Below are 16051 nucleotides of genomic sequence, written 5' to 3'. Positions count from 1 at the left end.
TTACTAGCATTGCTCAGTGTGTTGAGGGAAAAAATGTCTTGTTTTACTTAACCAGTATTTAACCCCTCCCTCATGCACCTGGGAAATGCTACTGAACTAATTGAGCATCTACCACTATCTGTATGTATGTTGTTAGAGGCAGAAGGGAGCCCATATTAGGAGGAGATGTGGGTCCTGATATGCCACATGGAGTAGTTTGGGGTTGCTCCAAGGTAGGTAGCTCTTAGTTTGGATATATCAAGTAAGGAGCCATTATCATGTGGCTCCTTGCTGGTTAATCGTAGACCCAATTTAGGGTAACGGTGGTGTGGGGTGCGGTGCTCCTGGACTGGATGGGCTGGGTGACTTTAGTGCGGCATGCCCTTACATTCTATTAACACTTTTCCCTCACTAACACTATCTCTATCCTATTTTAATTGCATTCATTTATCTCTCTCCTTTTATATAGCTTCGGCTTCCTATCACTAATTATTAACACTTAGTATATCACTGGCATGCCGCGCTGGGCTTCCCAGCTTATGATAGTTTTTTGGGGTGCCGCACCCTGCACCTAGATATAGCGCTAGGGACCCCCAATATACAGAGAAGCCTTGACGCGGCTTGGGGGCTTATCATACAACCTGCGCAGGTATATGTAACCAATATCTCTGAATTCTATTATCATGTAGTGTTCTAGATTGGTTACTAGCATTGCTCAGTGTGTTGAGGGAAAAAATGTCTTGTTTTACTTAACCAGTATTTAACCCCTCCCTCATGCACCTGGGAAATGCTACTGAACTAATTGAGCATCTACCACTATCTGTATGTATGTTGTTAGAGGCAGAAGGGAGCCCATATTAGGAGGAGATGTGGGTCCTGATATGCCACATGGAGTAGTTTGGGGTTGCTCCAAGGTAGGTAGCTCTTAGTTTGGATATATCAAGTAAGGAGCCATTATCATGTGGCTCCTTGCTGGTTAATCGTAGACCCAATTTAGGGTAACGGTGGTGTGGGGTGCGGTGCTCCTGGACTGGATGGGCTGGGTGACTTTAGTGCGGCATGCCCTTACATTCTATTAACACTTTTCCCTCACTAACACTATCTCTATCCTATTTTAATTGCATTCATTTATCTCTCTCCTTTTATATAGCTTCGGCTTCCTATCACTAATTATTAACACTTAGTATATCACTGGCATGCCGCGCTGGGCTTCCCAGCTTATGATAGTTTTTTGGGGTGCCGCACCCTGCACCTAGATATAGCGCTAGGGACCCCCAATATACAGAGAAGCCTTGACGCGGCTTGGGGGCTTATCATACAACCTGCGCAGGTATATGTAACCAATATCTCTGAATTCTATTATCATGTAGTGTTCTAGATTGGTTACTAGCATTGCTCAGTGTGTTGAGGGAAAAAATGTCTTGTTTTACTTAACCAGTATTTAACCCCTCCCTCATGCACCTGGGAAATGCTACTGAACTAATTGAGCATCTACCACTATCTGTATGTATGTTGTTAGAGGCAGAAGGGAGCCCATATTAGGAGGAGATGTGGGTCCTGATATGCCACATGGAGTAGTTTGGGGTTGCTCCAAGGTAGGTAGCTCTTAGTTTGGATATATCAAGTAAGGAGCCATTATCATGTGGCTCCTTGCTGGTTAATCGTAGACCCAATTTAGGGTAACGGTGGTGTGGGGTGCGGTGCTCCTGGACTGGATGGGCTGGGTGACTTTAGTGCGGCATGCCCTTACATTCTATTAACACTTTTCCCTCACTAACACTATCTCTATCCTATTTTAATTGCATTCATTTATCTCTCTCCTTTTATATAGCTTCGGCTTCCTATCACTAATTATTAACACTTAGTATATCACTGGCATGCCGCGCTGGGCTTCCCAGCTTATGATAGTTTTTTGGGGTGCCGCACCCTGCACCTAGATATAGCGCTAGGGACCCCCAATATACAGAGAAGCCTTGACGCGGCTTGGGGGCTTATCATACAACCTGCGCAGGTATATGTAACCAATATCTCTGAATTCTATTATCATGTAGTGTTCTAGATTGGTTACTAGCATTGCTCAGTGTGTTGAGGGAAAAAATGTCTTGTTTTACTTAACCAGTATTTAACCCCTCCCTCATGCACCTGGGAAATGCTACTGAACTAATTGAGCATCTACCACTATCTGTATGTAGATTTCAGTCCCAAGCAGGGAGATGGGTTGGGTGGCTAAGCATGTGAGGGCCCAAGTAGTACCCAACCCTCTAGGAGCCGCTGCTGCCCCCTCCCTCCTGCAATTTCAGTGCATTCATCTTCTGCTGCTGTGAACACTTTACTCCTACTGCCCCACTGATTTCTTAATAAATAAGATACAGATGGAGGAGCAGGTGAAAACCTAATATATTAGGCGGTCAGGCCCTAGTAAAACACTGCTTTAAGCACATGCCTAGAGGTAGCCATTAATATTATAATTGCTCTCACATTTTTTGTAAATTCACTTTCTTTATTTCCTCAACAGAGACACTAGATTTTAACCTCATGTTCTTGTTATGCTGGAAACATATATATATATATATATATATATAAAATAATTACAAAATACATACTAGAATGTTTCCTTCCATTAGGTAGTAATTGTACAATGTTTTACATAGTAACTATATAAAGTGCGACTAATGAGTATGAGTTATAGGTTTCTATGACTTGATAACTAGTCCCATAGGACAGCTCAGGAGGTGGCCTAGCATCCAGCTGTAAGCCCTAAGAAAATGACCTTGTCTGGAAGGAATCACATTATGAGGTTATTTTTAATTATGCAGGAGATTTAAAGTGTTGAAATACAACTTCCGCTTTCCTCTACTGAACCTTACTGGAATCTAGGTTTTATTAAATATGTCTTTACTAGTAAGAAATGTATTATTATATTTATTTTCTCACTGATTTCAGTTTCTTAACCCGTTGAGTGCCGAGTGAATTTGTCAAAACAGGTGTGAAAATTGCCAAGCAAACACTTAATTATCAGAATGACCTGTGATGTTTACCTTATATGGAAATATAAGCTTTTTTTACACAATATATATTTTTTTAAATGTACATAGCAATTGTGAGCGACGCTGGGATTTTTAGCAGATATTTTGAACATCTTTAAGAGCACGGGTGTCGCACCGGGACTTTGAAACAGGTCAGCCCCGGCGCGACCCTGCATTTTGGGATGTTCACATCCCCTCAGCAAACCGGCATTATTGCCAGTTCACTGACGTCATCCGGGGCACGGCGGGGAGTGGACGCGTTATACAGGGTGGGGGTGGAGGTAACACTTAGAGCTGGTGCTGCTCCAAATGCTGCCTCTTCCTTAGTGTGAATGGGAAACGGATCGCTCAAACCGTTTAACCCGTTCACACTGCACAGCAACACAGCAATGAACCGGTAAGAACTCTTCTTTTTTACCAGTTCTTATTGCCGTGTTGCTACCCATTTGCAGGACCCGTTAACTCCTTTCACATCGCACTAATTACCGGGTCGAGCCGGCAAGAAACCGGCTTGTACCCGGTAATTAATTGAAATGTGAAAAGGGTATAAATTTTCTCTATTCCAGGAGCCCTGCTAACACCTGCAATAGCCAGGATGGCTACCACCTGGTACCGCTTGACCTGTGCTGCAGCAAGCGAGGGTGCACCTGCTGCTGCTGGACTGTGAGATGGGATGAACCGGGGAGCACCTATTTTGAATGTTTCTTATCGTCTTATCGTCTTATCGTTTTAATTGTCTTATCCAGATCCACCAGACATTCTCACCCAGCATAGCTAGCGCCCTGTATATTTCAGGGGGGATGGAGGGAGCCAACTAGGATGAACTTAAGCCTCTGTCTTACAGAGATGTTGGCACTCAAAGGGTTAAGCCTGAAAGCTGAGGGTCCCCTCTTTCCATTGGTACAAGAATTTTAAAAATCGGCCCTTGGGAACCGGAGATATCTGACTTCAAAGCAGTGGTCCCCATCCAAGCCTGTTAACTGCTCTTCCCAGTCAGATATTTCAGGTTCTGTCTGACTTAGAGTTTTTCTGAGGGTATATTCCAAAAGCTGGGATTCTCCCCCTTTATTGGACACTAGTAGCTTGTCTCTACTCCAGCTCTACACACCTGGTATGTAGTTTTATATCCTCATTGGCAGATTGTTCTGCCTCCTGAAATCTGATCCCCTAGTCCCCAATACCATTTTGTAGGTGGGATCCTCTAGTTTTTAATTCCATTAAAAATCTAAGAAATCTATTTCTGGGAACTGGAGATATCTGCAGTCAAGCAAGCTGTCCTCCCACCAGAAAATGATGAATAATAAGCCCACTCCACTATACACCCCATCTCTGCATCTTAAACATCCTCTACCACCCTGGAAGTTATGTATCAGGGCCCCTTCATTCAGCCCAATGCCCCCTTCTCCCACCCCATCTCCCACCATCTGTGCAGTAAAGGGGTAATTAGTGGAAATTACTGATCCAGGCCATACATGCTGAGCGGTTGATATAATACCCCCTACCACCCGCCGGACATCAAAGCTTCCCCCACCCCTACCGCTGGAGGATCGGTAGGGGCCCCAATACATTGCTATGCCCAGGGGTCTACACTGCTGTTGACCCCCCTGTATGTATGTATATATATATATATATATATATATATATATATATATATATATATATATATATAGGACACTTGCGATCTGGCACTCCTGGTACCTTAGTCGATGGCCTGGGTGCCTTCGTAAACAGATATATACGCAGGTGGGTGAGGATTACTCCTAGGAGGTAAGTCACCAATCCGGCACTCCAGGTCTTGTGAGAATAAAAATATTTATTGTGCAACGGTTTCGGGGACAACGTTCCCCTTCCTCAGGCAGACAGCAATACAAGGTATTATAATAGGTATTGCCGTCTGGCTGAGGAAGGGGAACGTTGTCCCCGAAACCGTTGCACAATAAATCTTTTGATTCTCACAAGACCTGGAGTGCCGCGTTGGTGACTTACCTCCTAGGAGTAATCCTCACCCACCTGCGTATATATATATATATATATATATATATATATATATATATATATATATATATATATGTATTGTTTATTATTATTATTATTATTTATATACATTTGGTCTATCTATAACACTTTAACTGACCCGGCATATACTGGGTCACCTAAGTGTCCATCTCCGTGCTTTGCTCCACCCCTCTGGAAACCCCCTTCTGAAAATCCTGCATTTGCCACTGAAGCTAGCATTCTATTTTTTTTACAGAAGTAGTTTAACTTAAACCAACACTAGATATAATCAGTCGGTTTTTCTCTTGCAGATAAAATATTGAATATTTCTTTCCCCTTTTGAATAAAGTTTCTACTCTTCAGTAAAAGTAACAAAACTTTTCTGTCTTCCGCAGTGCGAGCAACTTTTAACCAGATAATTCATGTCCTTTCAAAGGAAAAATTCCTTTTGACATTGCTTTCAGGGTGCACTTGAACAGCCTGCTCACGTTGTAGGAATGCCAATGTATTTTTGTCACGCTTGACAATTGTCTGTCAATAATATTTGACAGTAAATAAAGGTTTCCACTTACACAGCACCTTTTATCAATATGTCTACCTGGGGGAATATACACGATTATAATGCTGATGTCACACAACATTACTTTGTTTAAGATAAAATTAAATAAAATATAAAATGTCACTTACATGCGCTCCATACATCCATTGACTCCCACAGTGCTGCTAGCAGGAGAGCTTCTCAGTGAGGCAGACAGACCTTTTATCTTATTGCCAAGGCAATTCCCTCATGAAGTTCTTATTCACATATATGAAGGCGTGCAGTCTGAAAGTGAGCAGAAATCTTGAAAACAGAAATATACTAAAGGCCAGGGCTGCCATCACAAATCGTGAGGCCCGGGACTGACCAAATGGGCAGGGCCCCCATAGCAGAGCCGGTGGTCACTATCTGCTCCTCCACCTTCCTGCCAGAGACGCTGACAGAGCCACAAGCAGCACCAGCATTATAAATTAGGCTTCTGATTGGCTGCCCTATGAAAGCCCGGGCCCCTGATCGACTGCCAATCAGGGAGCTCCTATTGGCTGGCAACTTGTCGCTGCTACATTCATAATTTGCTAGTGCTGCTTTCCATAGTCCGTGTCTCTGGCAGCGCGGTACTTACTGCAATGTTGCCATATGGGCCCCTGGGACTAGAAGGGCCCGGGACTCCAGTACCCCTAGACCCCCCCTGTTGGCAGCCCTGCTATCAGCACACAACATTCTGTGCATGATGTCTAGATACAGTTGGAGACAAACTGATGTCTTGGACACACACATATATGCATGTATATTAATTTGCAGCCCTCTTTATTTACAGCCCATCATTCCTATTATTGTCACTTACACTCCTTGCTGGATGCACAAAATGCAATTGAAAAAGATGTAACTCTGGCGACACACCCAGTGACGGTTATGTTAAATGTGTACGCTCAATTGCTGCCCACTTGTTACTCAAGAACACCCATTTGACCATTTGGAAAATGAGCAAGAAACTGCTGACTATGAAATATGAAAAGTGTTCTCTCCTCCCCAATCTCCAATGTCCCAGAGGCAAATGTTTAGACAGCAGAAACCCTGGGGTTTATTATACATTGGGGATGGTAGCAGTCTCCACACACAGTTTCAGCATGCAATATCCCCTATGCTGAATTTGCATACTGATTCTGGATTGGCCTTATAAGGACACACCTTAATAAAAGGACCCAGACCGGGTTTGAAACGCGTCTGTGGATGTGGGGGATAGAGACGGCTCTGAGGACGCTTTACCGCAGCATCGCTGATTCCTGCTTGTGCCCGGGCTATCACTTGTTATCTGCATGCTCAGTTTAAACTGTTAAGCCCCGTACACACGGGGGTATATATCGCCGAGCGATATATTGCTCGCGATGAGCGATATATCGCTAAGTGTCCTGTTTGCATCAGCGACCAGAGATGATCGCTGATAAAGAAGAAACTGCCAGGTGGAGCCCGGCAGTGGTAATCAGCTGGTCGCAGGAGCATGTTCCTGCGACCAGCGATCACTACGGGGAGAAAACAGGAGCGCGATATATCGCCGGTGCACACTCCCATCGCGGGCAATATGGTCGCTCAGCGACCATATTGCCCGCGATATTAGACAAAATGGCCCTCGCGTGTACGCACCTTTAACCATACTGTTCATATACATCCGGTAACTACCCACAGATCCCTCTCTTTTGCACTCGCCACTTTTTTTGTGATCTCTATGTGCATTTATTTTTATAAATTTTGGAATTATCAAGTTCATTTTATGTGCGTTATATTAAACTGTTATGCGCTAGGAAAATTCATGTTTTCTTGCATGTACAATTGAATGAGTGAGGGACAATAAGGAGACGCAGCGCATAAACTTTCAGACACACAAAGGGAAGCATAATTCCTTTATTACCCTGCGCTGGTGAAGGTTAATCCCACTTTCTGTGTATGGTCTTGTAATTTTGGGTGCTGGAGAACACCTTGGGGATATCATCTTCATAGCAGCTGGGGCACACTGTGGCCAAATACTGCCTGTTTTGTGTATAATAATTTCTTTGACCATTTCATTGTAGGAATTGGGTACAGGTAACCCTCTTTTTCTACCCCACTAACACTAACCAGAACCAGTCCAAGAGCCTGGTGCTGGTTTCTTAAATATGAGTGATCCCCACTTATTTTCCCCATATTTGGGGAACCAGGACTGGTTCAATGAGACCGGTGCTGGTTATGCTGGAGGGGGCACGCCATGTTTTTCTTTTATTTTTTTAATGTTTTTTTTTGCAGAACCATGCACAGATCTCACTAATCTGTGTATGGTTCTGTCAAACTCGCCAGGCTGGACCTGTTCTATTTTGTTTGTGATTTTTGGTAATCTTTACCAAATTTCTCACCCTATCACATTTCTATGAGAAAACATCCAGATGCGACTTTTAATGTACCATATGTCAAAAATGTGGGTTTTTTTTACATGAAAGTGTGATTTTTGCCACAAAACTCACCGTTACATGTGCGTTTTTCACAAAACATGCGATTTCGGCCTTTTTCGCTGAAAAATTGCACATGTCAAAAAACCGCACCCTATTACATCTCCCATGTGTCTGAATCACCAATGAAAATATCATAACAGCATAACAGTTAGACAATAGATAGAAAGCAGACTGCTGATGTCATTTCCTCCCTGGCTTCTATGATCCTACTCCTATTTACAATACATCATTGAACCACTGTCATCCGCCATTAATGAAAACTAACATTTGGACATGTCTTTCAAGACATGCTGGAAGAATCACATGAAATATTGGGATATCAGTCAGTCGAGCAATCCTGTCTTACACACATTTGTTTGGCATTTCGGAATGGGTAATCAAGTGACACATCTGAGGACAAATCAGGCATTCGTCATCTTTGTTCTGACTCTGCTGATGTGTGAATCCTCCGGAGAGGGGCTGCAGCTGGAGATGGTACAGAGCAGAATTCATAGACTAGTCATCTCTCACTCAAGGGTCATGGTGCACACCTGCTTCAAACCATGTGAATCTAATTGGAACCAGTTTATCTTTTACCAATAATTGTGGAAGTCGGGTGTGGGGGAAGAAAATTCTTCATTGCTAAGCTGCAGAGTAGAGAATGATTATGCCTCTGGGAAAACTAAAGAACAGATGCCACATCTGTAACATTTGCAGTCTTTTCGTGGCTGTTTTATTTCTATTTTAACTTTCTAAATCAACAAACTAACAATATTATTGAGAAACATCTGCTCAAATCTGTACGCTTCAAAATATTCTTCATCTCTTCTGTAACTAAAAGATTTAAAATTAGGTTGTAGGATACAATTAAACTACAGAGGAACAGATATTATGTGATTTTTTTTTCTTCTATAAAAATAATAATACAATTTATAATTATACAGGTTGGGTCTCCCTTATCCGTTTATTCCAAAAAACCGAAATATTCAGAAAACCAAACCGTGGTTTTTCTGAAAATTTCAGGTTTTTTGTTCTGGTTTTTTTTCCCCACCCCTTTTTTTCATACTTCAGTGTCCCCCGATGTCCACGCCGGTCCCCGGGATCCTCTTCAGTGGCATCTCTGGTCCCAGGGGTGCATTGTGCGAGTGTGTGGTCGCGCCAGTGACATCACCGCTCACTTGCGCAATGACCCCATGAGACCGGAGATGCCGCTGAAGATTATACTGAAGGCTGCCGTGGATGTCGAGGGACACTGTGGACATCGGGGGACCATCGGGGCATCACCAGGGGACCAGGTAAGTATGAAAAAAAAAATATTCCATAAACCAATAAAATCCCTGATCCCTTATCCTTTTCGGATAAGGGATACTCAACCTGTAATAATAAAAATAATATAAAAAATGTGTCATGGTCATGACCCAGTGATGTCATTAAGACTAAACCTGTTCAAAACTTGATTGCTGACTCATATCTGCAGAATTTAATCTAATTTGAAACAAAGATGATTTTAACATGTGATCATTGTAACAATGACCCTCTTTCTACAGTATTCCTGTGCTGGGCAAGGGCTAACGACAAGTTGGTAAACAGCAATAAGCAAGAATCGAAAACATTTCTGATTTAAAACTAAAATAAACTAATTTCATGTTACTAAATAAAATGACAACAATCTAGAATTTATTCAGCAGATTCTTCTTAAAGTTTGTCAACAGTTGTGGCATGAAATGAAGCAACTAATGATTTGCCAAAAGTTTTATTTTTTATGTTTATATTATAAGCAGGTGTATTTTTGGGTTAATTTTAATGGAATTGTATTTGAAAGTGACATTATGTTTGTTACATATTTATTTAAACAGTTTTTATTTAAAGTAGTTTTTATAAATCCTGAATGAAATGCTTTGTAAATTAAGGGAATGCTTTCCAAATGTCTACAGTCTCATCTAATAAAGAATAATATTGTGTAAATAACTGAAAGTATGGGGGACACGTATAAACCTGCCTTACAGGTAATGATTGGATTTTGGAGGAAAGTTGATTTTATTTTTTTGTAAACTTGTATAATTATGATTATAAAGACTACTGAAACATTTTTGGATGGATTTCACTTATTTCTCCACTTTTCAACACGGACAGGACTAAATCCAGATGACACAGTGCAAGGAAGAGGAGGGTTATCAAAGGCTCCTCTAAGTGGGCACGCACGGCATATTGAATAACTTTCAGGACTTTGAAGATATCAAAGATGTAGGAGAAAACAAAATAGGGTAGAATACAAATTATTCATCTATGGATTATCGAGAGGAGAGAGAGAGAGAGAGAGAGGAACAGACAGCACTCTGGAAGAATTTTATATATACATATATATATATATATATATATATATATATATATATATACACACACACACACACAACGTGACACTCATCCACTGATACAATATAAAAATAACTACTGTATGCACATAAGTCGGTGCCCTCTGCAATTGGAGATGGTGGCACTCGAAAAGAAAGACAGCCAGTGGAGATTGATGGGCAATCTTTGCCTGTGGCTGTCTTTCTTTTTGAGTGCCACCGCCACCACATCGATATATATATTTATATATATATACAGTATATATATATATATATATAGACATACAGATGTATCGGCGCTCATCAAGCGTCGGGGATCACCAGACCACCCCCACTGGTGAGCTGCGCTACATTTGACTGGGACGCGCGTCCCAGTTTCCCATTGACACGGGAACCCTGCCCGTCTCCGCTCCAGGGAGGTGGGGGAACACGGTGGGGAATGCAGCGAGGTGGCGGGACCCGGGGGAGCCCGTTGTAAGGGGACGCACGCGCGTCTCGTGCACAAGCATCCCCTTCCGTCGACTTGACGGGGCTGGCGAATGGAGAATCCACCGTCAGCCCCTGCAAAGATGAGCGGCGCTACATCTGTATACACATAATAATTGACTACTTATTGGAAGTCCTGCTGAGTGCCTCGCCCATCTTCTACATGTATTGTGGTACACCCCACAGACAAGGGGGGTGGATACAGGATGTCGACAGCTACAGAGCAGAGATACACAGGAAATCGGGCGATCTGAATGTTTATAGACCCCTTTCATAGGATCCTATGGAGCAATTAAATTGAGTATTGGAAAACATGCTTGCACAGGCTGTGAATAGCAACACGATCACTGACAGCATAAGAAGACCCCTTATCATCAATATCCGGTGTTATACTTCTATACTGAAGATACATAAAGATCCGCTTGTCCTTCCAGGCAGGCCAATCATTACGGCAAGAGATTCTATTTATTATGTGGTCTCACAATATCTGGACTGGACTCATTTTTTTTAGCCTGTCATTCAGTCCCAAGGGACATATTTAAAAGACACCACCACTTTAATTCTTAAATTAAGGGAATTAACCCCCTGCATGATCAATAGAGAGAGGGTGGCAGCAGACAAGGGTGACACAGAGGGGCGAGCCAGAGTGGAGAGAAAGCAGGGAGTGAGCTGTTAGGGTTTTGAAAGCTTTATTAAGATTTGGAGAGAGAACTCAATGCAGAGCTACTTTCAAGACTTTCACCACATTCCACCATATTAAATGTATATGTTTTCTACCAGTAAGTAAAATCACTAAGGAACACTAATGATTTTTATCTGTTTGAATACAAATAAATGATGTGGTGAAATGGTACTTGTGGAGTATCACGGCTCCCATCTTATGGCATTGTATGCCATATGTAGTGGCATACGATGGCATGCGATGCGATGCGATGTTTTACCGATTTTTGAGCATTTTTGCTCAAAAATCGTATGCCATCGCATGGCATCGTATGCCATATGTAGTGGCATACGATGTCATACGATGCGATACGATGTTTTACCGATTTTTGAGCATTTTTGCTAAAAAATCGTATGCCATCGCATGGCATCGTATGCCATATGTAGTGGCATACGATGCGATACGATGTTTTACCGATTTTTGAGCATTTTTGCTCAAAAATCGTATGCCATCGCATGGCATCGTATGCCATATGTAGTGGCATACGATGTCATATGATGCGATACGATGTTTTACCGATTTTTGAGCATTTTAGCTCAAAAATCGTATGCGATCGCATCGGATGCCATACGATGGCATCCGATGCGATGCGATGGCACCCGATTTTGCACTGAAATGCATCAGAATGCATTGAAATGTGTATTAAAAAAGTGAAATGTCCCCAAATGCCGTTTTTCATAGTGCACCACCCCCACTATCAACGTCAACCCGAAGCGTGGCGAGCGCAGCGGTACGCGTCCTACGACCTTTTCATACCCCCACTATCCACATCGGCGTGGAGTTGAGAATAGAATAGTGTGGCGAGCGCAGCGAGCCACCGAGCCCGAAGCGTGGCGAGCGCACGCGCATACCTGTGAAGCCCCGCGAGGGGACGCGTATAGCTGTGAAGGTATCCGCGTCCCCTCGCGGGGCTCGCTGCGCTCGCCACACTATTCTATTCTCAACTCCACGCCGACGTGGATAGTGGGGGTATGAAAAGGTCGTAGGACGCGTACCGCCGCCCCTCGCGGGCTCGCTGCGCTCGCCACGCTTCAGGTTGACGTTGATAGTGGGGGTGGTGCACTATGAAAAATGGCATTTGGGGGCATTTCACAAGTTTAATACACATTTCAATACATTCTGATGCATTTCAATGCAAAATCGGGTGCGATCGCATCGCATCGCATGCCATCGTATTGCATCCGATGCGATCGCATACGATTTTTGAGCTAAAATGCTCAAAAATCGGTAAAACATCGTATCGCATCGTATGCCACTACATATGGCATACGATGCCATGCGATGGCATACGATTTTTGAGCAAAAATGGTCAAAAATCGGTAAAACATCGCATCGCATCGTATGCCATCGTATGCCACTACATATGGCATACGATGTTATGCGATGGCATACGATTTTTGAGTAAAATTGGTCAAAAATCGGTAAAACATCGCATCGCATCGTATACCATCGTATGCCACATGCGATGCGATGCGATGCGATTTTTAGCATACGATCTGCATACGATGCAGGTCGTGGGAGCCGTGATACTCCACAAGTACCAGTGAAATATTGAAAAGGTGTAACCTACTGTACCACTCCTGGCCTAAATTGATTTTCCACAAACCCAGGTCTGATGGAAGTCATAGTAAAAGTGTATGTTAGCAGGCAAAGCTGATGGGCCCAATTCAGACCTGATCGCAGGGCAGATTTGTTCTCAAAATGGACAAAACCATGCTGCAGTGCAGGTAGTCCCGCAATGAACGACCCGGCGACTGTGTAACTCAACTAGGCCATTTGTTGCCGGGGTCTGCACATGAGCAAATACGGGCATGCGCAGACCCCCAAACATCGGAACGGCCCGAATTTTCCCCCGTTCCACATTAAGAATTAGGCTCAATGTTTCATCTGTATTTATATGCCAGGTAATAATCCAATCATTATCAATGAGAGCATTGTTGATATGTCCTATAGTTGGCGCAAGGGGTAGCATTGATTTGGGGCCCAGTGGGTTAGCGGAGCCTAGACCCATGTTATAAAGTTGCATACCAATTTCCAAGATTTTCTTGCTATGCAATTGGGTCTGATCCATTGCCCAGTCTGAATTGTGCAGCATTGCATTTTCAGTGAGAGAAGTGTGGAGTGGATGTTATAAATATAAGGGACTACTTTAATCTGGCACAGTATGAACTGGAGGGTACTTTAATGTGTCACAATCTTATCTGCTTTTTGTAATGTTGATGGTACTATAATATTACATAAGAACTGGGACACTTTGATGTTGCACAGTATTAAAAAGGGCACTATAGTGTGGCATAATATGAACTGGGTACTGTAACCTTGGCATCATTTGAACTGGAGAGCACTCTAATGTGGCACAGTAGGAATAAGGGGCACTCTATTGTGGCAAAATATGAATTGTCACAATGTGAATTGCAGATACTGTGTGCATAATGTGTCCTGGTAGCCCTACAATTTGTCTTTATGTAAACTAGGGAACTATGATGGTTCCGAAAATGTATTTATTTATTATTTATTTATTAACAGTTTCTTATATAGAACAGCATATTCCGTTGCGCTTTACAAAACGAGACAGTGATACAACAAACAGGGTATTTACAGACAGTCAAAAGGTAGGAGGGCCCTGCTCGCAAGCTTTCAATCTATAGGGAAATAGGCATTGATACATAAGGATATATACTGTATTCTTTATTGGATCAATTCCTCCAGAATGCAAGGTTCTGTGTCTGGTTCTTGAATTTGATAAGCTTGCCTGAAGAGATGAGTTTTCAGGGAATGCTTATAGGTTTGGAGAATGGAGGAGAGTCTTATTGGGCTTGAGAGGGCATTCCACAGAGTGGGTGCAGCCCGAAGAAAGTCCTGCAGTCGGGATGGGAGCAAGTAATGAGTGTGGATGAGAGACACAGATCTTGGGAGGAGCGTAGAGGTCGAGTTGGAAGATATTTTGAGATACAGTAAGAGACGATATGTATGTTGGTGTAGTTTGGTTTATGGCTTTGTGTATAAGTAAAATAATTTTGTATTGAATACGGTAGAATTAAGGTAACCAATGAAGTGACTGACAGAGTCGCTTTGCAGACCATAAGCATCTGGCTAGGAAGATTAGCCTGGCAGCTGCATTCATGATGGACTGTAGTGGTGAGAGTCTGTATTGGGGAAGGCCAATAAGGAGACTATTGCAATAATCAATGCATGAGATGATGAGAGCATGGGTTAGAGTTTTTGCAGTGTCTTGTGTAAGGTAAGGGTGAATATTGAATATGTTTTAGGTGCATGTGGCATGATTTTGAGACAGATTGAATGTGGGGTACAAAGGAAAGTTCTGAGTCAAGGATAATACCTAGGCAGCGAGCTTGAGTGGTAGAAGTGATTGTCATATCCTCAACAGCAATAGAGATATCAGGTTTGCAACTACTATTTATTGGTGGAAATATAATTAATTCTGTTTATAAAAATATTAAGTTTGAGGTGGCAAGATGACATCCAGGATGAAACAGCAGAAAGGCATTCAGAGACACAGCTCAATACAGATGGGGACAGGTCCGGCGAGGATAGGTAGAGCTGAGTATCATCCGCATACAGGTGATACTGAAATCCAAAGAAGCTGATTAGTTTGCCAAGAGATGAGGTATAGATTGAGAAAAGCAGAGGACCTAAAACTGAACCCTGAGGTACTCCAACTGAAAGAGGTAGCGAAGAGGAGGCAGAATCAGAGAAACAAACACTAAAGGAGCGGTTAGATAGGTAGGATGAGAACCAAGAGAGGGCTGTGTCTTTAAGACCTAGGGATTGTACTAGGTTTCTGCAGTAAGACCTAGGTTTACTGCAGTACAGTTTTAACAGTAGTAACAGAACTAACAGGTAATGGAAGCAGAGGTGGTATGACCATATAACAATGGTTACAGCGGTAACAGATACTTACACCTATGAGGAGCTAGGAGGTGTTACAGTTACATATGAATTGAGTCTACAGTGGCCATCTTGGCAAAGGGTGTCTGGCCAACTTCAGTAAACAGAAGCTAGTAAACAGAAGACAGGAAACCACAGAGGCATACATTCCTCTCCAATAATTATTAGAAGGTTTCTTGCTTGTATTGAACCACAGAGCTGTGATAACAGTCCAATTATCTGATAAGGATTTCAAGGTTGCTCAACTTGTAATTATAAAAATAGATATATATTATACTTCACATCACCTGGAGTTAACGGAAAAATAATATAATCATTGTGATGTTATTCTGAGTGATATATATAGTATATATCAGAATAACATCACAAATGATATTATTTGTCCCCTTGATGTATATATATATATATATATATATATATATATATATATATATATATATATATATATATATATATACACACACACACACACACTATAGTTGTGTATACAATATGTGATCACTTTTTATTTATTCTCTACAAATTGTTAATATTATACTGTTTGTCGCAATTATTTGATGTTGTTAATGATGTTATTGATTCATTTT

Source organism: Crinia signifera, chromosome 1 (assembly GCF_055691185.1).
Source record: "Crinia signifera chromosome 1, ASM5569118v1, whole genome shotgun sequence".
Lineage (NCBI taxonomy): Eukaryota > Metazoa > Chordata > Amphibia > Anura > Myobatrachidae > Crinia > Crinia signifera.
Note: the sequence above shows the minus strand (reverse complement) of the source record.